Source organism: Diabrotica virgifera, chromosome 7, assembly GCF_917563875.1.
Source record: "Diabrotica virgifera virgifera chromosome 7, PGI_DIABVI_V3a".
In the NCBI taxonomy this organism is placed as follows: domain Eukaryota; kingdom Metazoa; phylum Arthropoda; class Insecta; order Coleoptera; family Chrysomelidae; genus Diabrotica; species Diabrotica virgifera.
In genome coordinates, this window is record NC_065449.1 from 61,859,531 (window position 1) to 61,879,197 (window position 19,667).

A 19,667-nucleotide genomic window follows, 5' to 3' on the forward strand; every position below is an offset into this window, starting at 1 on the left:
CATAAAAGTAAATTGAGTAATTTAAGATGTAATAATAATATTGTTGCGTATCCGAATGGTTAAAAAAGAAACATAATAGTATCTTTATATGATTTTTAGGTATAATGATGGACGACTCTGAAATAAAGGAGCTTATTATTCTAACTGGGAAATATGCCAAAATTTAAAGCTGGGACAGAATGATATAATATGTAGCTTCAGAACAATACTTATTAAGAAAGGAGTTATTAACCAACTGCGGGGCCTTCCAAAAATGGTAGACTTCATACATGTAAGTACCTTTTTAAAAATGTGTATACTTATGTATCAGCTATAATAGGTTTCTTGAATGTATCGTCTTCTATAAAAATATACAATACAACGCTATATTAAACATGGCGGGTGCAACGCTGAGGATGTTTTCTGTTAATTTATTTGAGATAAAGAAATCAGTTAGTCTAAAAGAAATATATGTTTATGGTTAAGAAATGTTATTGCTGAAAACCGTGAATTAGTTAATATGTATTAAATAACTTAGATGTAAAGTAATAATACTTTCCCGTAATAAAATTTCTTAATGATTAGTTATACTGTCTCTTTTAGATTATAAAAATTAAGAAAATTACATATTATTATGTCTGCTTCAATGTTTTACATTGTTTGTATTTTCCCTCTTGTTTTAGCTAAACAATTTTTATTGTGTGACTTAATATTATACAGATAAATAATTAATACTTCATTAACAAAAAGAAAAAAATAAACAAAGATGTGTAGGTTAAATAATGCCATGTTTGAACTAAATATGATTGATTATTATTAGTATAAATAATAGTTCTTATGTGGGGCCGTGTATTTGTTTTTTTTATTTCCTAAATTTGTTAAAATAAATATCTATGTCTTTATAAAAAAAATTTATTAAAGTAAGGTTACTCTTTCTACATAACGATTTTGTTTTAGTGAATTGCTGATATACAAAGTGCTATTAACAAAAGAAGGAAAATTTGAGGAAGTTGGATTTGCCTCTCCATCCTTTTATTGTTGTGTAGAAGCCAGTGGTTTGAGAGTGGAGAAAATATTTGTATGTAATAATAACATTTTATATCTTGTTTTATTAATAAATAATGATTTTACCTTAACACAATGATTTATTTTGCCGTATGTAATATCACTTTATTTTCAAGAAATATTAACTTAACTCTAAATATACGTTTATCTCTGCGAAATATATTTCTTAACATTAAATACATTAATTATTAATAGTAAAATAATAATATTCCTTACTAAGAAATATTATTGCTCAGAAAGAATAGTTTTGTTATGTGTAGAAAATATATTTTTATGACTAATAAAATTAATTAACATCAAGTCTAATTTCTTTCTGATAAATTAGTCTAAGAGCTGGGAGCGGATTTTGTGCGTGATAAATAATATGGAAAAACTATACGGGGATATGTTGAATAAGTTGTGTACATGACTTTCACCAACGGCCGGAAACCAGAGTTGGGGCCGCGGGTAGTTATAAGGGGTCAAAGTCGCGGATTTTATTATTTTTTTTATGACGCTCATGATTGAGATAGTGCACCAAAATTTGGGAATAAGTAGGTCATGACATACCTAAGTAAAATCTCTAGGGGCTCAACGCTGCGTGGCCGACAAAGGGGTGGGGGTAGGGGTGAATATAAAAAATATAACGGGTTTTTTGCGACGTTCGTGATTGAGATAGTGCACCAAAATTTGGGTATAAGTAGACCATGACATAAATAATTGAAATCCCCAGAGCCGGAAACCAGAGTGGGGAAGGAAGGTAGTTATAAGGGGTCAAAGTTCCGTTTTTTATTATTTTTTTTTGTGGCGCTCATGATCGATATATCGCGCCAAAATTTGGGAATAAGTAGGTCATGACGTAACTAAGTCAAATCTCCAGGAGTGGAACGCTGCGTGGTCGACAAAGGGGTGGGGCAGGGGTGAATATAAAAAAATGTAAGGGGTTTTTTGCGACGTTCGTGATTTAAATAGTGCACCAAAATTTGGAAATAAGTAGACTATGACATAACTAAGTAATATCCCCAGAGGAGGAAACCAGAGTAGCGGACGAGGGTAGTTATAAGGGGTTAAATTCGCGGTTTTTATTATTTTTTTTGTCGCGTTCATGATGGAGATAGTGCACCAAAATTTGGGAGTAAGTAGGTTATGACGTAACTAAGTAGAATCTTCAGGGGCGGAACGCTGCTTGGGGTAGAAAGGGGTGGTCGGCAGGGGTGAGTATAAAAATATATGGGTTTTTTTTTGCCGTTCGTGATTGAGATAGTGCACCAAAATTTGGGAATAAGTAGATCATGACATTACTAAGTAAAATCTCCAGGGCCGGAACGCTGCGTGGGGGACAAATGTTGTGCCGGGTCACAAAAAAAAATACACACTGCGATTTTGACCCCTTAAAACTACCCTCATCCCCAACTCTGGTTTTTGACTCTGGGGATTTTACTTAGCTAAGTCATGGTCTACTTATTCCCAAATTTTGGTGCACTATCTCAATCTAGCACGTCGCAAAAAACCCCTGGAAATGGTACTTAGTTGCCTCATGGCCTACTTATTCCCAAATTTTGGTGCACTATCTCGATCATGAGCGTCACGAAAAAAATAATAAAAACGGCGATTTTGACCCCTTATAACTACCCTCATACCCAACTCTGGCTTCCGGCTCTGAGGATTTTACTTAGTTATGTCATTGTCTACTTATTCCCAAATTTTGGTGCACTTTGTCAATCACGAACGTCGCAAAAAACCCCTTATATTTTTTGTATTCACCCCTCTCCCACCCCTTTGTCGGCCATGCAGAGTGCCACCCCTGAAGATTTTACTTAGTTACGTCATGATCTACTTATTCCCAAATTTTGGTGCACTCTCTCGATCATGAGCGTCACAAAAAAAAATAATAAAAACGGCGAATTTGACCCCTTATAATTACCCTCATCCCCAACTCTGGTTTCCGGCTCTGGGGATTTTACTTAGTAAAGTGATGGTCTACTTATTCCCAAATTTTGGTTCACTATCTCAATCACGAACGTCGCAAAAAACCCTTTATATTTTTTATATTCACCCCTGCCCCCGCCCCTTTGTCGGCCACGCAGCGTTCCGCCCCTAGAGATTTTACTTAGTTACGTCATGACCTACTTATTCCCAAATTTTGGTGCACTATCTCAATCATGAGCGTCATAAAGAAAATAATAAAATCCGCGACTTTGACCCCTTATAACTACCCTCGGCCCCAACTCTGGTTTCCGGCCGTTGGTGAAAGTCATGTACACAACTAATTCAACATATCCCCGTATAGTTTTTCCATATTACTTATCACGCACAAAATCCGCTTCTATCTCTCCGACTAAATGGGTTTGAAGTTTGCCAGAAAGTGATAGTTCAATCATGTTTAAGATATATTTCTTCGGCTATAGTAGAATTTATTTGAAACATTTTAGAAAATTATATCTTACATGCAAAGATATATTTCTTAGGCAATATGCCAAGTCGATCTTTCTTAAATATTAATAAACTTTCTTTATGTCAAGAATTTTTTTCTCTCGGTGTACTGAGTGATATTCCAGCAGAGAAGAAAGTTATAATAGGAGGTAATTAGCAGGATATGAAACAATACACGGGGGATTAGGCTTTGGAACTAGAAATGAAGCTGGAAATGACATGCCTGAATTAGCAACAGCATTGGACATGGCGATTGTTAACACATTCTTTAAAAAGAGAGAAACTCAACTTATTACCTACAAAAGTGGACAACATCAATCCCAAATAGACTACTTCATGATAAGGAAAGAAGATATATGTGAATGCAAGGACTGCAAGGTAATAGATAGTGAGACAGTAAGCGAACAACATAAGCTGCTTGTTCTGGGCATCGAAGTAAAAAGCGAAACTAAACAAAAATATCGGAGAGGACCACAAAAAATCAAGTGGTGGATGCTAAAAGATGAGAAAAAAGGTCTATTCAGGGAAAGAATAGTAGAAAAAATATGTTGGAACATGAAAGGAAGCCCTAACACAATTTGGAGAAAAAAGGCCAATATTATTAGAGAGACGGCTATTGAAATACTTGGGAAAACATCAGGAAAGAAGTTTGAGGATAAAGAGACTGGGTGGTGGTCAAATAAAGTACAAAAAAATAAAAGAAAAGGGAAAATTATATAAAAAGTGGCGAGAAACCAGATCAGACATAGATCTTCAAAACTATATGATCGCCAAAAAGGAAGCGAAAGTACCAGTAGCAAAAGCTAAAGCAGAAGCGTATTCAAACCTATACGATCAACTTGATACCAGGGAAGGCGAAGCAAGGATATATAAAATAGCCAAACAGAGAGCAAGGAAAGCAAGAGATTTTAATCAGAATAGATGTATCCGAGGTGAAAATAACAAAATACTAATTCGCGAAAAGGAGGTCAAAAAGAGATGGAGAAAATATTTTGACAGTTTATTAAATGAAGAATTTGACAGACAGCCTGCGGAGTTAACGGAGACAGTAACAGCAATGGTTACCAGAATAACAAACGAGGAAGTGGCTCAAGCGCTTCAAAAAATAAAGAAAGGAAAAGCAGTCGGACCAGGTCATATTCCTGGGGAAGTATGGAGAGCATTGGGAGAGACAGGGAGAGACATTGGGAGAGAAATATATGTTGGCTAGCAGGCCTATTTAATAGAATTATGGAAGTTGCACAAATGCCAGTCGAATGAAAAAGCAGTATATTAATACCTGTCTACAAAAACAAGGGAGACATACAACAATGTACAAACTACGGGGCTATAAAACTACTTAGCCACACCATGAAAATATGGGAGAGAGTAATTGATAGACGGATACGTGAAGAAATCGAACTATCCGATAATCAATTTGGCTTTATGCAGGGCAGATCAACAACAGATGCAATTTTCATTCATTCAATTTCATTGATGGAAAAATACAGGAATAAAGACACCAACGTTCATAATGATATTCATTGATCTTGAGAAATCATATTATTGAGTTTCTCGAGAGATTCTGTGGTGGGCACTAAATAAGAAAGGAGTCCCTGGCGAATATCTAAAGATTGTGAGAGATATATATGAGGGTGTAACGACTAGTGTTAGGACATATGTGGGAGAGAGTAGGTGAAAGTAGGAGTGAACCAAGGCTCGGTGCTTAGTCTTTATTTATTCTCATTAGTTTTGGACCAGATAACAGCGAAACTACATGGTAGAATTCCGTGGTGCCTAATGTGTGCTGATGGTGTAGTGTTAGTAGAAAATAGTGAAAGAGACTTAAAACAAAAACTGGAACAGTGGAGACAAGCTCTGGAGAAAAAAGGTTTAATCTTAGTAGAACAAAAACAGAGTATTTGGGATGTTCATTTAAATATGGAGTTACTACAAATAAAATGGCATATTTGGATGGTGAAATAATTGTGAAAATCAATAGTTTTAGGTACCTAGGATCGGTATTACAGAGTAATGGAGAAATAGATGGAGATGCATGCAGTAGAATTAGGGCTGGATGGATGAAGTGGAAAGAGGCGTTTGGTGTGTTTTGTGGCAGAAAAGTTCCAATGAAGCTAAAGGGAAAATTCTATAAAACAGCCATAAGGCCGGCTATGATGTACGGAACTGAATGTTGGGCAGTGAAAAAGAAAGAGGAACAACGAATGCACGTGGCGGAAATGAGAATACTTAGATGGATGAGTGGAGTGACACAGAAGGATAAAATTAGAAATGAGTATATTAGGGAAGTCTAGGTGTGGCACCAACTGATGCCAAAATGAGAGAGCATAGGTTAAGATGGTTTGGTCATGTTTAACGTCGAGACGTTAATCACCCAATACGAAGAATAGATGAAGTGCCTATTCCTGGAGGGAGTAGTAAAGAAAGACCAAAGAAGACCTGGGGGGAGACGATAAGGCAGGATATGTTGGTAAAGGGGATTAACATTGATATGACCCAAGATAGAATTGTGTGAAGAAATGCAATTACGGAAGCCGACCCTGCATAAGGATAAGGCAAAGAGAATGATGATGAAACAGATACGTGCAGATCGACCTTATATCGTATCTTAGACTATGTCATAATTAATAAAAAAATAAATTTTTTAGTAATAAGTAAGTATACAGCTTTTTTAAAATTTTTGTATCTTTTTTTGACTTACTTAATTTTTTTATGAAACATTTTCCTTTTTAAGCGCTTATTTTCTAATAATTATAATATAGTTATTTTCCTAACAAGTGCAGAAAGTCATTCTTTTCCGCACGCGACTGCAGTTTGCCGAACGACGCGAAGCGGGAGTTTCTGCAAGAGTTAGGAACAATATTTTTTCTAAGAGTCTTTAAAAAATTACCAAATCTTAACCAATTAATTTAATCAATATGAAAATACATACACAAATTAATTCTTTGACAAGGTTGTCAAAACCAAACTTTCAATATAATTAGTTAGCATGACGACGATCTTTGTTTCCATGACGATGATTCAAAACGACTGTTATTGTCTACCGATTTGACTTTGGAATATTATGTCAAAATAATTTTATTTCATCGAATTGTCGCGTTAATTTCATTAAAACAGAAACACCATAAGATATATTTGAAATAAATTAGTAAATAATATCTAAATATTAGTTTATTGCATGTATTATAATTACTTTAAGGCCATATTAACATATCTAAATTAACACGCGTGCGGAAAAGTAAAAACCGCGTGCGGAAAAGTAACACGCGTGCGGAAAAGTGAAACTTTCTAAACTAAAATGCGTGCGCGAAAGCAGACATTTTTGCACGCTCGTAGAAAAACATATTTGCTGAATTCTGGAAAATACACCCACAGATTATTTTTCTATGCATAGGTTTTCTACTCGTACAACGATTTATCAGGCTTTAGTAATACATAATAACATTATGTGTTCATTTTTTTGGAATCAATGTTTCAAAGTCGGAATCAATGATACAAAAAATACAAGCACCGAATTACGACCGGCGGCAAGATAACGCGGAATTGGCTTTCGATACAAAATGTTTTTGGGGGATCTAGTACTCTGTTTTTACGATGTTTGCGAAAGTAAAAGCAAGGATACCGGATAAAATATTTTTATTAAAAAATAACAGTCAATAGCATGGTTCTGAAGTTATTTTATGGTGGCATTTTAATATTTTTTACTATCTTTAACGGAAATTAACCACAATTTCAGTTAAAAATACGGTTATTTGACATTTTGATTTTCAATTTGAAAGTCGTTCTCAAAATACAAATTAAACAAATCAATTTGTTTTGTTACTTTGTTTAGTATTATGTTCCTTAGCAACACAAATCATTCCATGAATGTACTATCAAAGTTTAATTATTAATGTTTGAATGTCCTGGACCTTAAAGGAACATTCGGTGAACATATGATTAAATTATTGGTGAAAAGTTACCACAAGACATTCTATGAACATACTACCAATGTCCTATATTTTAAGAGAGGCCATTTACTATTCACTTTGCGTTCATTTTCAAATTTGCCGCGCGTGTAACTATGTATTAGGCTTGGCAATCCAAACCACGTGACTTCTGGTTGGCATACAAAAAGTTACATAGGTTATACAAAAGTAGACGGTTTAGTTTTGATTTAAATCTGTCTCCTGCCATCCCCTGATAGCGCTATTTCTAGGTCTACCTTTTGTCAAGGAGGCTATGCAAGAAGACAAATTTAAATCAAACGTTTCCGTAGTTCTCGGTATACAATAAAACTATTTATACCGGAGTAAGGTTAGAACGCCCTCTAACGGGGAATAAGTGAAATAAATGGCGACTCGATTCTAGTTTTCTGTTGACCTAGATATCAAAATATCAAAAGGCACCGCTGGGAAAATATTCCAAAAATGCGGTTCAGAGAAACTATATGAAACGAGTCTTTGTACTCTCATACAGAGTATGGCATTAGTAAAAATACAAAAATAGACGGTTTAGTTTTGATTTAAATCTGTCTCCTGCCATCCCCGATAGCGCTATTTCTAGGTCTACCTTTTGTCAAGGAGGCTATGCAAGAAGACAAATTTAAATCAAACATTTCCGTAGTTCTCGGTATACAATAAAACTATTTATACCGGAGTAAGGTTAGAACGCCCTCTAACGGGGAATAAGTGAAATAAATGGCGACTCGATTCTAGTTTTCTGTTGACCTAGATATCAAAATATCAAAAGGCACCGCTGGGAAAATATTCCAAAAATGCGGTTCAGAGAAACTATATGAAACGAGTCTTTGTACTCTCATACAGAGTATGGCATTAGTAAAAATACAAAAATAGACGGTTTAGTTTTGATTTAAATCTGTCTCCTGCCATCCCCCGATAGTGCTATTTCTAGGTCTACCTTTTGTCAAGGAGGCTATGCAAGAAGACAAATTTAAATCAAAATCTTCTTCTTGCATAGCCTCCTTGACAAAAGGTAGACCTAGAAATAGCGCTATCGGGGGATGGCAGGAGACAGATTTAAATCAAAACTAAACCGTCTATTTTTGTATTTTTACTAATGTCATACTCTGTATGAGAGTACAAAGACTCGTTTCATATAGTTTCTCTGAACCGCATTTTTGGAATATTTTCCCAGCGGTGCCTTTTGATATTTTGATATCTAGGTCAACAGAAAACTAGAATCGAGTCGCCATTTATTTTACATAGGTTATGTTTGTATATAATATCTATTTTTCATTGTTTTTCGTCGTATTTTGTCTATTTTGAATTCATTTGGATTTCGTTTGCTGTATTTTGTGAACTTTGTAAACTTTACCACCATACAAAGTGGTTATTTAAGGAAATTATTATTGGAAACTCCAGATGTTGGAGAAAGGTAAGGGAAAAAATTTTTATTTACTGTTAATTTTCCCCTGATATTTATTAATATTGATGAATTGTGCAAGCAATAACATTATTCCTTTTATTGTTTTAGATATTTATTGAAGCTGAAAATAATTGGGGATCTAGATCCATACATAATTTAGTCACAATTGGATTTTACAGTAAAGTGCATTCCACCAAATTACTATTATATATATTTATACATAGTTACTACTCTAAGCAGCAGATGAAAGCATACAAAAGCCTTCAGGCACATAAATAGTTTACAGCTGGATTTGTTTTTAAAGTTGGAGTAAAGTTGTAAGTCACGAGCAACAACTTCAGAAGTACCTACAAGAATATTGAGGAAATCCAGCTCCTCGATACTACTGGGCAAACTAGAAGATTGAAGAGGACAAAGCCTTTTGAACTAGTTTGAGTGATAGGTGATAGTGAACAGCAGAGCAAAGTGCTTGTGTGCCTGTGTATGTTAGAATAGTGCACGATCTTGTTAGATTAGATAAGAGACGGTATGGGGTAAGCTCTGTATTTTAAGGAACAGTAGTAATTTAGGTTAAATTAAAATTGCTCATTGGTCAGTTATCACCAGATTGTAATTGTAATGTACAATTCAATACAATGAATCATCATCGTAGTGATGATTATGGAAAAAAAATTATGAAAAGAGTTTGTGCAATTAAAATGTTTTGGTATGGCCACATATACTTCTGGTATATCGTCGGTGATGTGACATACCTCCTATCTGCTTTTCCATGAATTTTGTAGGAGACGAAAAACCATTTTCAGGGTCATCTCCTGTTTTCACATGTAAATCTTGACATGTTTTGTAGTAAATAGATAGTTGAATTTCAATCCTTTCTAAATTCATACTTAACCTTATCAACACTATGACGAATTTTTCCCCTCGTTTCTCAGTCAAAAACACCAATCATCTAGTCAATAAACTTCAACAAATTAATCTTCATCCCAACATTACTATGCTTTCATTCGATGTCAGCAACCTTTTTACTTGGGTCCCCAAACAAGAAACTATTAATCTGGTACATTCTCTTCTTAGAGCCAGCTCCATTACTATGTCTACTACCAATTCAATCATCCAATTATTACAATTTTGCTTATCTCAAGATTTCTTTGTATTTAATAATACATATTACAGGCAACCTGATGGCCTAGCTATGGGTAGCTGTCTATCTCCTCTCTTAGCTGATATATTTATGGATCATTTAGAATCCACACAGATTATGAAAAATCCTGAAATTCTACACTGGTTTCGATACGTAGATGATTGTCTAGTTTTCTTAACAGGACCCTCCACATCAGCTGAGCTATTGCTTTCTAAAATTAATCAAATCCACCCCAACATTAAGTTCACTATGGAACTTGAATCATCCAATTCAATTAACTTTCTCGACCTCACCATCACCAGATTGGATGACCACTTCGATTTTAGTATTTATAGGAAACCAACACAGACTGATCATGCCGTACCCTTGTCTTCAAACCATCCAATGTCACATAAATACTCTGCCTTCCACAGTTACATACACCGTCTAGAAACCATCCCCCTATCTCAATCTAACTACACTAAAGAACTCAACACTATCAAACAAATTGCTTTCAATAACGGTTACGAACCAAACCTTATAACCAAACTCCTTCATAAGAGACAACTGAGGGTTCTGAGGGAGGCTGCGTTTCCCAGAGATCTGACCACCAGACCCATTTATGCTTCATTACCTTTCCATCAAGAGAGCCTTTCCGGTGATATCAGTAATATTATCAAGAGATCAGTTGATAACATACACATCTCTTTTAAAGTTTCCAATAATTTAGGACAATGTCTTTCCAACTCCAAAGACCCTATCAACTACATGAATCGTAGTGGGGTTTATAAACTTCAATGCTCTGACTGTGATGCTACGTACATAGGAAGAACTTGTAGGTCACTAGCATCTCGTTCCCTTGAACACACAAAAAGAGAGAACACTTCCACCTTTTCTCAACATTTAAAACAAAACAGTCATACTCTTAACATTCCGGAAAATGTTTCTCTAATACACAACATACCTCAAAAGAATTTCTTAAGACTGGACCTATACGAGGACTTGGAAATAATTAGAGAAAAGCAAAGTAGCCCTAACTGTGTTAACCGCCATGTGTCTTTCAATCGTGACTTCAATCCCTTACATCGTCAACTTTTTTCTTAACCTAAATTTCAAAACTTCTTTGCTGTTTCCAAACTCTTTTTTCATTTATATTAACCTTTCCTCCATATACTTATCTAACAGATGACATTTCTAACATCAACTCATTATCCCTTAACTTCTACTAGTCTTCCAAAATAATCTACTTTAACTTTTTCCACAGTTTTTACTAAATCGACCAGTCACAACTCTAACACTATTTGTTCTTTTCCACCCAATTTCATAACTTATCGCCATTTGATCAGGTTTTCGTTATAGGTCCAACTAAACTTCAGAAAAATATTTATAAAAGGTTTTTATACTAATTCTTCCACTCTCTTATCCATAGATGTGGGGTCTGGTTTCTGGGGCGCCCAGCCTTTTTCATCACACCTCATTACAGTAAACAATTCTGATATCAAATCACAAATTATTCACTACCTACCTTCTAATTTTACACATATTGCTTGTTTTCCAATACACCTTCATACATCCATCCAGTTTTAAACCTTTTCAATTCAACTCGATAACTTGGTATAAAAAATAAAAAATAGGAAAAAAAAGAAAAAAAAAAATCCCTATTTCATAAACATGTTTAGTCCTAGATGCTTATGTTACATAAAAGGACCTCATACTTTTGCCAGGTTATTAGTTCAATTGATATTCTTCTTCACTTCCAATATCAACACTCAGGTACCTTAACCAATTAATTCACATATCATTATATCATATCAGTTTCCTCCTGTGACTCATACAACTTATCTTAATTTCAACACTACTTTAATATCAGACTTCCATTTACTACAGACTCTCTAATTTACTCTGCCATTGGTACAATTTAACCAAACACTCCTTTTAATTCATAGAAATCAAATTTTCCACAGCACAGTTGAACTTACTTCAATTAGAATAGGAACATGTATAGATGGCTGCATAGATTCTGGCTATTTCTCATTATAAAAATCATTTCTTACTTCACGTTCATCTTACATATTCAAGGTACTTACTTAAATGTAATTATAGCCATAACTTTTTTGATGTTTGTTATTACTATGTAAATTTTCATTAAATATTTTACTAACAATTAGTTGGCTGTCGTAATACAGGGTAAATTCCACGTCACGTTGTCTATCTGTCTTTTGACACCTTTCAGAAACATCAATCATTTTGCAATCAGTTGCCATTAAGTCATTGAAATGTGATCAACTCAATTTGGATCCCACGTGTTGGGAAACCTGTATACCTTACCTTAGGGCATTATCCTGTTTGCCATGTGACCATCACAGGCCTTTTTATCGAAGTATGCACTTTTAAGGCATCTATATTATATGTAAAGGGTTTTTACCCAGATATTTTTCTTTTGTGGCTTAGCTAGCATCCAGTTTGTAAGTATAACCAACTTGCTCTAACCTTTGTCAAAATTTAAATAATAACTTTATATTCATTAAATCGGTTATACTTATTTTTAGATCGAACACTGATGATGATTTTTTATAAAAATCGAAAACGTTTTGTTGTGATGTAGCCCTTTTAAGGGATTTTTAATAAAAAAATTTTATACCTTTTACAAAGGATTTCTTTCCAATTTTAGTTGAATTTACTACCAAACATGTCAAAAAATACCATATGAAAATAGGAGGTGATTGTAAAAAAAGTTTTTAGTCTCTCTTACAAAACTCATGAAAAAACAAATCGGAGGTATTATGTCACATCAGCGACTATATCCAGGGAATGTATAAAAAATATACTGTGAATGTCCAAAGAACTTTTCGTAGACATTCATGGAATGTTCCAACAAGAAATTCAAGGAATGTTTAAAATTCTGACAGAGGACTTTCCTGGGTCATTTAGGGGATATTCTTGTGCTTTTAAGGACATTCCAGGAATGTTTTCAATATCCTGTATGTACCGGGTGTCCCAATAAGAATGGCTCTCGGCCATATCTCAGGAACCATTTATAGTAGAGCTTTGAAATAAAAAATTTTATGACAAAAGTTGCCTCAGGAAAAGCCTGGAAATTATTTTCATAATTGTGGGTCCACCGCTAGAGGGCGTAATTGAATATCAAAAATAAAAAAATCTAAATTTTACAAAATTTTCGTAATGAAGGGGCACTGGAAATCCGATCGTCGTATTCTTCATAAAATTCTACGCATATTTGATTTGACAAGTTTAGGTCTACCTTTGGAAATAAGAGGTGGAGGTGAGTGGGAACCTTGTTATGAAAAACTGGCTGTGAGTCCGGTTCTGCTTAATCAAATTTTGCAAACTTGGTCTTGTTGAAGACAGATCTTTTTCGTCAATGTAAAAGTTATGATTTCGAACCAACTTACTGAGTAATATGCCAGCTAGAAGGCGTTATTTAATTTTATTCAGAAATCTAGTTTTCCTTGGAAAATATTAAATACAAACATGCATTTTTAATACCATATTACAAAATAAGACAAAATTAGCAACAGACTAGCGAAAACCGCATATTAATACCTTTTTTCTATCTCGAGATATCTTACAAAACGTGTAAATTTAAAAACATAACTGTTACTGTCACCGGTAAACGAAGTTCAGGAAAAGTAGTGTGCTATGGAAACAACAAAGAAACATTTTCCAGCTGTCAACGTATATTAGGTCTTTTCAACGCTTCTCATTTGTTTCGAGCCTCGTTCATATCTCGTATATTAATATTATACACGGATTATACGGCATATGACAAAGGCTCGAAACAAATGAGAAGCGTCGAAAAGCCCTATTACAAAGAAATAAAAACAACTATTTAGTGATGACATAAACGTTCAAATTTTTGCCCATCATTTTCGTTGCAAACATTTACTCTTTCAAGAGTAGATTGAACAGCAGTCTCAATTTCTGCTCTCGATATGCTTTGAATGGCGTTTAGTATTCTCTGAAAAATGTATTCTAGAGTAAATAGTGTATGATGGGCAACAATTTGAATCTTTAGGTCGTCACTAAGTAGTTCTTTTTGTTCTGTGTTATATTTAATTTTAATAGTATTGTTTCTCTTTATATTGTTGTTTTAATTAATTATATTTTTATACGTTGACATCTGGAAAATGTTATTTTGTTTTTTTCCACAGCACACTACTTTTCATTAACTTAGTTTAGCGGTGATAGTAACAGTTATGTATAAAATTTACACGTTTCTCGAGATATCTTGAGATATAAAAAAGATATCGACATGCGGTTTTTGCTATTCTATTGCTAATTTAATCTAATTTTATAAAGTATGATTAAAAATGCATACTTGTATTTAATATTTTCCAAAGAAAACTAGATTTCTGAAAAAAATTAAATATTGCCTCCCAGCTGGCTTATTACTTATTAGGATGGTTCAAAATTATCACGCTTACATTGAAGAAAAAGATCTGTCTTCAACAAGACACAGTTTTCAAAATTTGATTTAGCAGAACCGGACTTACAGCCATTTTTTCATAACAAGGTTCCCACTCACTCCCACCTCTTATTTGCAAAGGTAGAGTTAAACTTGTTAAATCAAATATGCGCAGAATTTTATGAAGAATACAATAATCGGATTTACAGTGCCCCTTCATTAGGAAAATTTTGTAAAATTTAGATTTTTTTATTTTTGATATTCAATTACGCCCTCTAGCGGTGGACCCACAATTATGAAAATAATTTCCAGGCTTTTCCTGAGGCAACTTTTGTTATAAAATTTTTTATTTCAAAGCTCTACTATAAACGGTTCCTGAGATATGGCCGAGAGCCATTCTTATTGGGACACCCGGTACATTCTAGGAACATACATGGAATGTTTGGTGTTATTAGGGTTTTTATGGGAGTGAGCCACAGTTGTTGGTGTAATGAAAATTACATTTCTTAATTAACTACTGGACATTTCGATTTCCACTCGGAAAATCGTTCTCAAAATTAAAATGGAGAATAAGTTTGAAAATTCTGGGAAAATTTTTAACCTGATTCTTTAGTTTATTGTATTCTTGCGCTTTTCAAACAAATTTTTGTTCTCGATCAAGTAATCTATGGTTGAAAAACATTGTTTAAAATGACATTATTCTGTAGAAGTATAAAATTATGACGGTTTTTTCTGTTATTTTTGTGCAATCCCACTAAGTGTCAGGGTAAGTGAGTACCAAACATACATCAAAAACAAGTAATTGGACTTCGTAAGTCCTAGTTTTTCACCCAAAGTAGAACTGGATTTCGATATTTGAACTCTTCGTGTAATTTAGCGTCGATTGATATATGACAGTGGCGGTTGGTATATAAGTGCTGCGGAGCTGCAGAACCACCAAAATAATCCAAACAAAATTACTTTGAAAATTAAATAAAAAATATCACTACTTATAAAATCTAAATTCATTTAGATGGTTTTCGTGCATGGCCGCCTTTATTTTAATCTGTCGTCCGTCGCATCTCATGGCGATAGCAAGTCCCACTTATTTGACCGGACCGGTGCTACTCCGAGCTGTGAACTGTTAAAGATATCCCCGATAACACCCGCTCAACCCTCGCCTACACTTTTCAGGCGACGACTGAAAGCAATATTTGAGCTGCATTTGTCGCAGTTCGAACTAGTGTGTAGAAACCTACGTTTATTGTAATTTTAAATAATCGGTGATCGCGACGCGACGACTGTTAAAATAAGTTGTCCTGCACGTAATTCGGTATTTATATTAAGTATATGAGAATAAAAGTGCTGTTCAGGATGGATGTTATTTATAATTTGATTAATGTTAAGAGATTCTTTAAATATTCTTATGACGAAAAACTAGAATTAAAATGCAAAGGACGTCCTTTGCCGGATATTAAAATCGAAAAAGAAGGATCAAGCCGAGGGAAAAATTAAAAACGACAATTTAATTGCGATATTTATACGAGAAATATTTGGATATGTGGCTGCAACAGAAAAAACGCTCTTTTCTGTTTTCCTTGTGTACTCTTTGGAGGTGATAAGTCATGGACGCAAGTTGGTGTAAGAGACTTAGTACATTTAAGTGATAAAATAAAAAAGCACGAAACTTCTAAGCATCATTTGCACAATCAAATGGAATATTCTTTATTAGGCTCCGTGAATATTAAAGAACAGTTAGATTGTGCATACTGGATAAATATTCAAAAATTCAATGAAGCTATAACAAAAAATAGGTATGTTCTCTCAAAAATTATAGACTGCATAAAATTTTGTAGTGTTTTCGAATTGGCGCTTCGGGGACACGACGAGACACAAACATCCGACAATCCTGGAATTTTTCGCGGCCTCATAAATTTTACTGCTGAATTGGATAGAACTTTAGCACAACACTTGGAAGAATCGACGGTTTTTAAGGGCATTTCTAAAGAAATTCAAAATGATATTTTGGACTGCATGTTGGAATTATGCCAGGATAAAATTTTGGAGGAAATTCGGGAATCTCCATATCTAGCTGTCATGGCCGACGAGACTACAGACATTTCAGCAAAATCACAAATGGTTGTAGTATTTAGATATTGTCGAAATGGAGCACCGGTAGAACGATTTTGGACATATTTGGTACCTTCAAAATTAAATGCAGATACTTTAAGCAAAAACATTTTCAGTGTTTTGGATCCTATCCTGGAAAACTCAAATAATAAACTAATTGCTCAGAGTTATGAAGGGGCAGGGGTCATGTGTGGACAGCACGCAGGAGTTCAAGCCAGAATCAAAGAAAAATATCCATTTGCTCATTTTGTACACTGTTACGCGCATCAATTAAATTTAATAATGTCTAAGGCTTCTTCCGAAAACTCTCAAGTTAGACTTTTTTTTGGAAATTTAAATGAAATATCTACCTTTTTTAAAAATTCGCCACAACGAGTGGCAGTTTTAGATAAAATCGTCCAAAAGAAAATTCCTCATGGCGCTCCAACTCGCTGGAACTTCAATATTCGAACTGTTAATGTTGTGTTTGAACATCGATCTTCTTTTATCGAATGTATGGAAGAAATAGAAGAATCGTTTGATAAGGCAGCTGTCTGTAGTTCAGCGTCTTCCATTCGAAGAATACTAGTGGATCAAAATTTTGTTTTTTGGTTAACATTTTTCCATCGCATAATGCCACAAGTAGACGTTTTGTATAATGCCTTTCAAAAGACTAAAACGGATCCTTTGGAAATCAATAAAAAGGTGACAGATTTCGAAAGATACATGAATTCAGTTAGAAATTCAATAGATGATACCATTGACCAAGGTTCTAGTTTATGCGTTGAACCATTACCAACTAAAAGGTTACGGAAGGATAACAGTCCAGTAGATCATCGGAGAGCATATGTCGAAGTTTGTGATATAATCATAAATTGTGCAAATGATAGATTTGCTATTAAAAATCACCTACTTGCAACTTCATTGCTTTATCCTGAGCAATTTGATAATTATTGTGCTAATTTCCCAAATGATAATTTAAGCCTGACTTGCGCGTCATATCCAAATTTAGATAGGGAGCGCCTTGAAGACTGAATTATCTGTTATTTATTTTAGAAGAGACTGTAGAGACATAAATGATGGGGCAATACCTTTTTTAAAATTTTTAATTGAAAATAATTTAACAGAGCCTTTTCAAGAAACTGTAAAACTGCTTCAAATTCTAATTACAGTGCCCATGAGTACGGCAGAAGCTGAAAGGTGCTTTTCGAGTTTAAAACGGATTAAAACATTCTTGAGAAATTCCATGACTGAAGACCGACTTGTAGCATTAACCATGTTGTCAGTAGAAAAAACACTTATAAAAGAAATACCAAACTTTAATTAAAAAGTTATAGACAAGTTTGCTTTAAAAAAAAATCGACGAATCGAGTTTATTTATAAAAAAAAATAATGTATTTGGCTCTGTGTGTAGTTAGTTCGTAAGACCCTATAATGCAATTATTGTTGTGGCGATTTTGTTTGTAGTGTTTTTTCGTTTGCATTCCTTAGTTTCGCGTATTTATCGATAAAATTCTACTAAAAACATAAACTATAAAACAATTACTAGTGTGCCATAATGTACCATTGCTATTTTTGATATAATTGGATTTATCTTCAATTTGAAAAGAAGAAAATCGGTAAGTTTATATTATTTTTTTAATAGATATATAATGAATAAATATATGGTGTAAAATATCAAACTAAAAGCCTCGTTGTAAAATACAACGATTAAAAGATATTGAATTAAAAAAAACCAAAAAATACTGCAGAACTACCAAATTTTTGGGTCACAAGCCGCCACTGATATATGATTTTACTAATTTTGAGTAATTTTTACTAAACTTTGGGTCATCATTGTTTGAACAGAAACGACTTCGAAACCGAAGCTAAAGATGCAAACTCAGCTTCTTAATACGCTTCGATTACTGTATTGCATGTACTATTTCTGCGACTATAATGGCACTTGTGCTTAGAACTTTTTAACCGGAAAAGATGTAAAAACCAAAATTTTACATTTGTTCCCATATTGCTAAGCACGTCGAATAATATATCGCTTATACTATTTTCGACTTTAAAACAGTAGGTACTTACGGTTGCAACTCTAAAATCGGAAGTCCGATGCCAAATTTTTCATCTTTATTACCTTGCTTAGATTATAAGCTTTCATTTGACACATTTGTCATTCTACCTGGTTTAATGAAGGAGGAGATATGTTCTCGGTCAGACGGACAGACGGACAGACAGCCTAGGTCAAATTTCTCACCTTTAGTACCATCCTTGGACTATAAGCTTTCATTTGACACTTCATTTGTCATTCTACCACGTATAATGACGGAGGAGTTTTGTTCGCAGGCAGGCAGACAGACAGACGAACAGACGAACGTGGATAATTCAAAGTTTTCACATTTTTTCAAAATTGGGTGAAAACAACAGAGACTTTGAGAGGTCCCAGATAGGCAAACATTCTTGGGACAAGAAGCGCACAGTACAATGGAAATATGTATTAATAATCATGAAAGAAACAGATATAAAAAGAGAAAAGTCAGATAAGCAGCTCTTATCCTACTCAACGAGTAAATATATGTAGCGTACCAATAAGCATAATGCAGCAGGCTATGGTTACCAATTCTAAAAGCAGAAGTCAACAACAATAATATACTAACAATAGACGAAAGAAGACCAGACCATTGAAAATCTCATATCCAATAAATATCCAACACATTACACAATTCAAACCCAATTTCACACATCCGTGAAAAAATATTTTTTTTATATCAGTCCAATAAAGGACCCCGCCAAACTCCTTACGGAAAAGTGGTCCCGGTCAAATTTAAAGAAACTTCTGTCAATGATAGTTCTCAGTGAGTAGATTAAAAAAGTCCAGAGCACCTAGTACTGAAAAACTATTATTCTCGAGATACAGCCTTCTGAAGTTCTTGGTGCGAGTAGGACGTGTTTGTATATGGTTCCGTATTATTACCCAATTTTGGGCTACAAATTTGTGAGTGAGCAGAGTGTATAGTATAATAGTAAGAATCTAAAGTGTGGATAAAAGCCGTGTTAGTACGATCGGTAAGTACGTTTAAACGTATTTAAAATCAGTAAACATAACCATAGAATCACGTTATCGGAATTGATTGGCGGATTGATAAGCGTTCGACGAGCTTTTGAACTTTTAAGGTGGGCTCGGCGCTTTTCGCGATCCGGAATCGTTCCACATGAACAGGG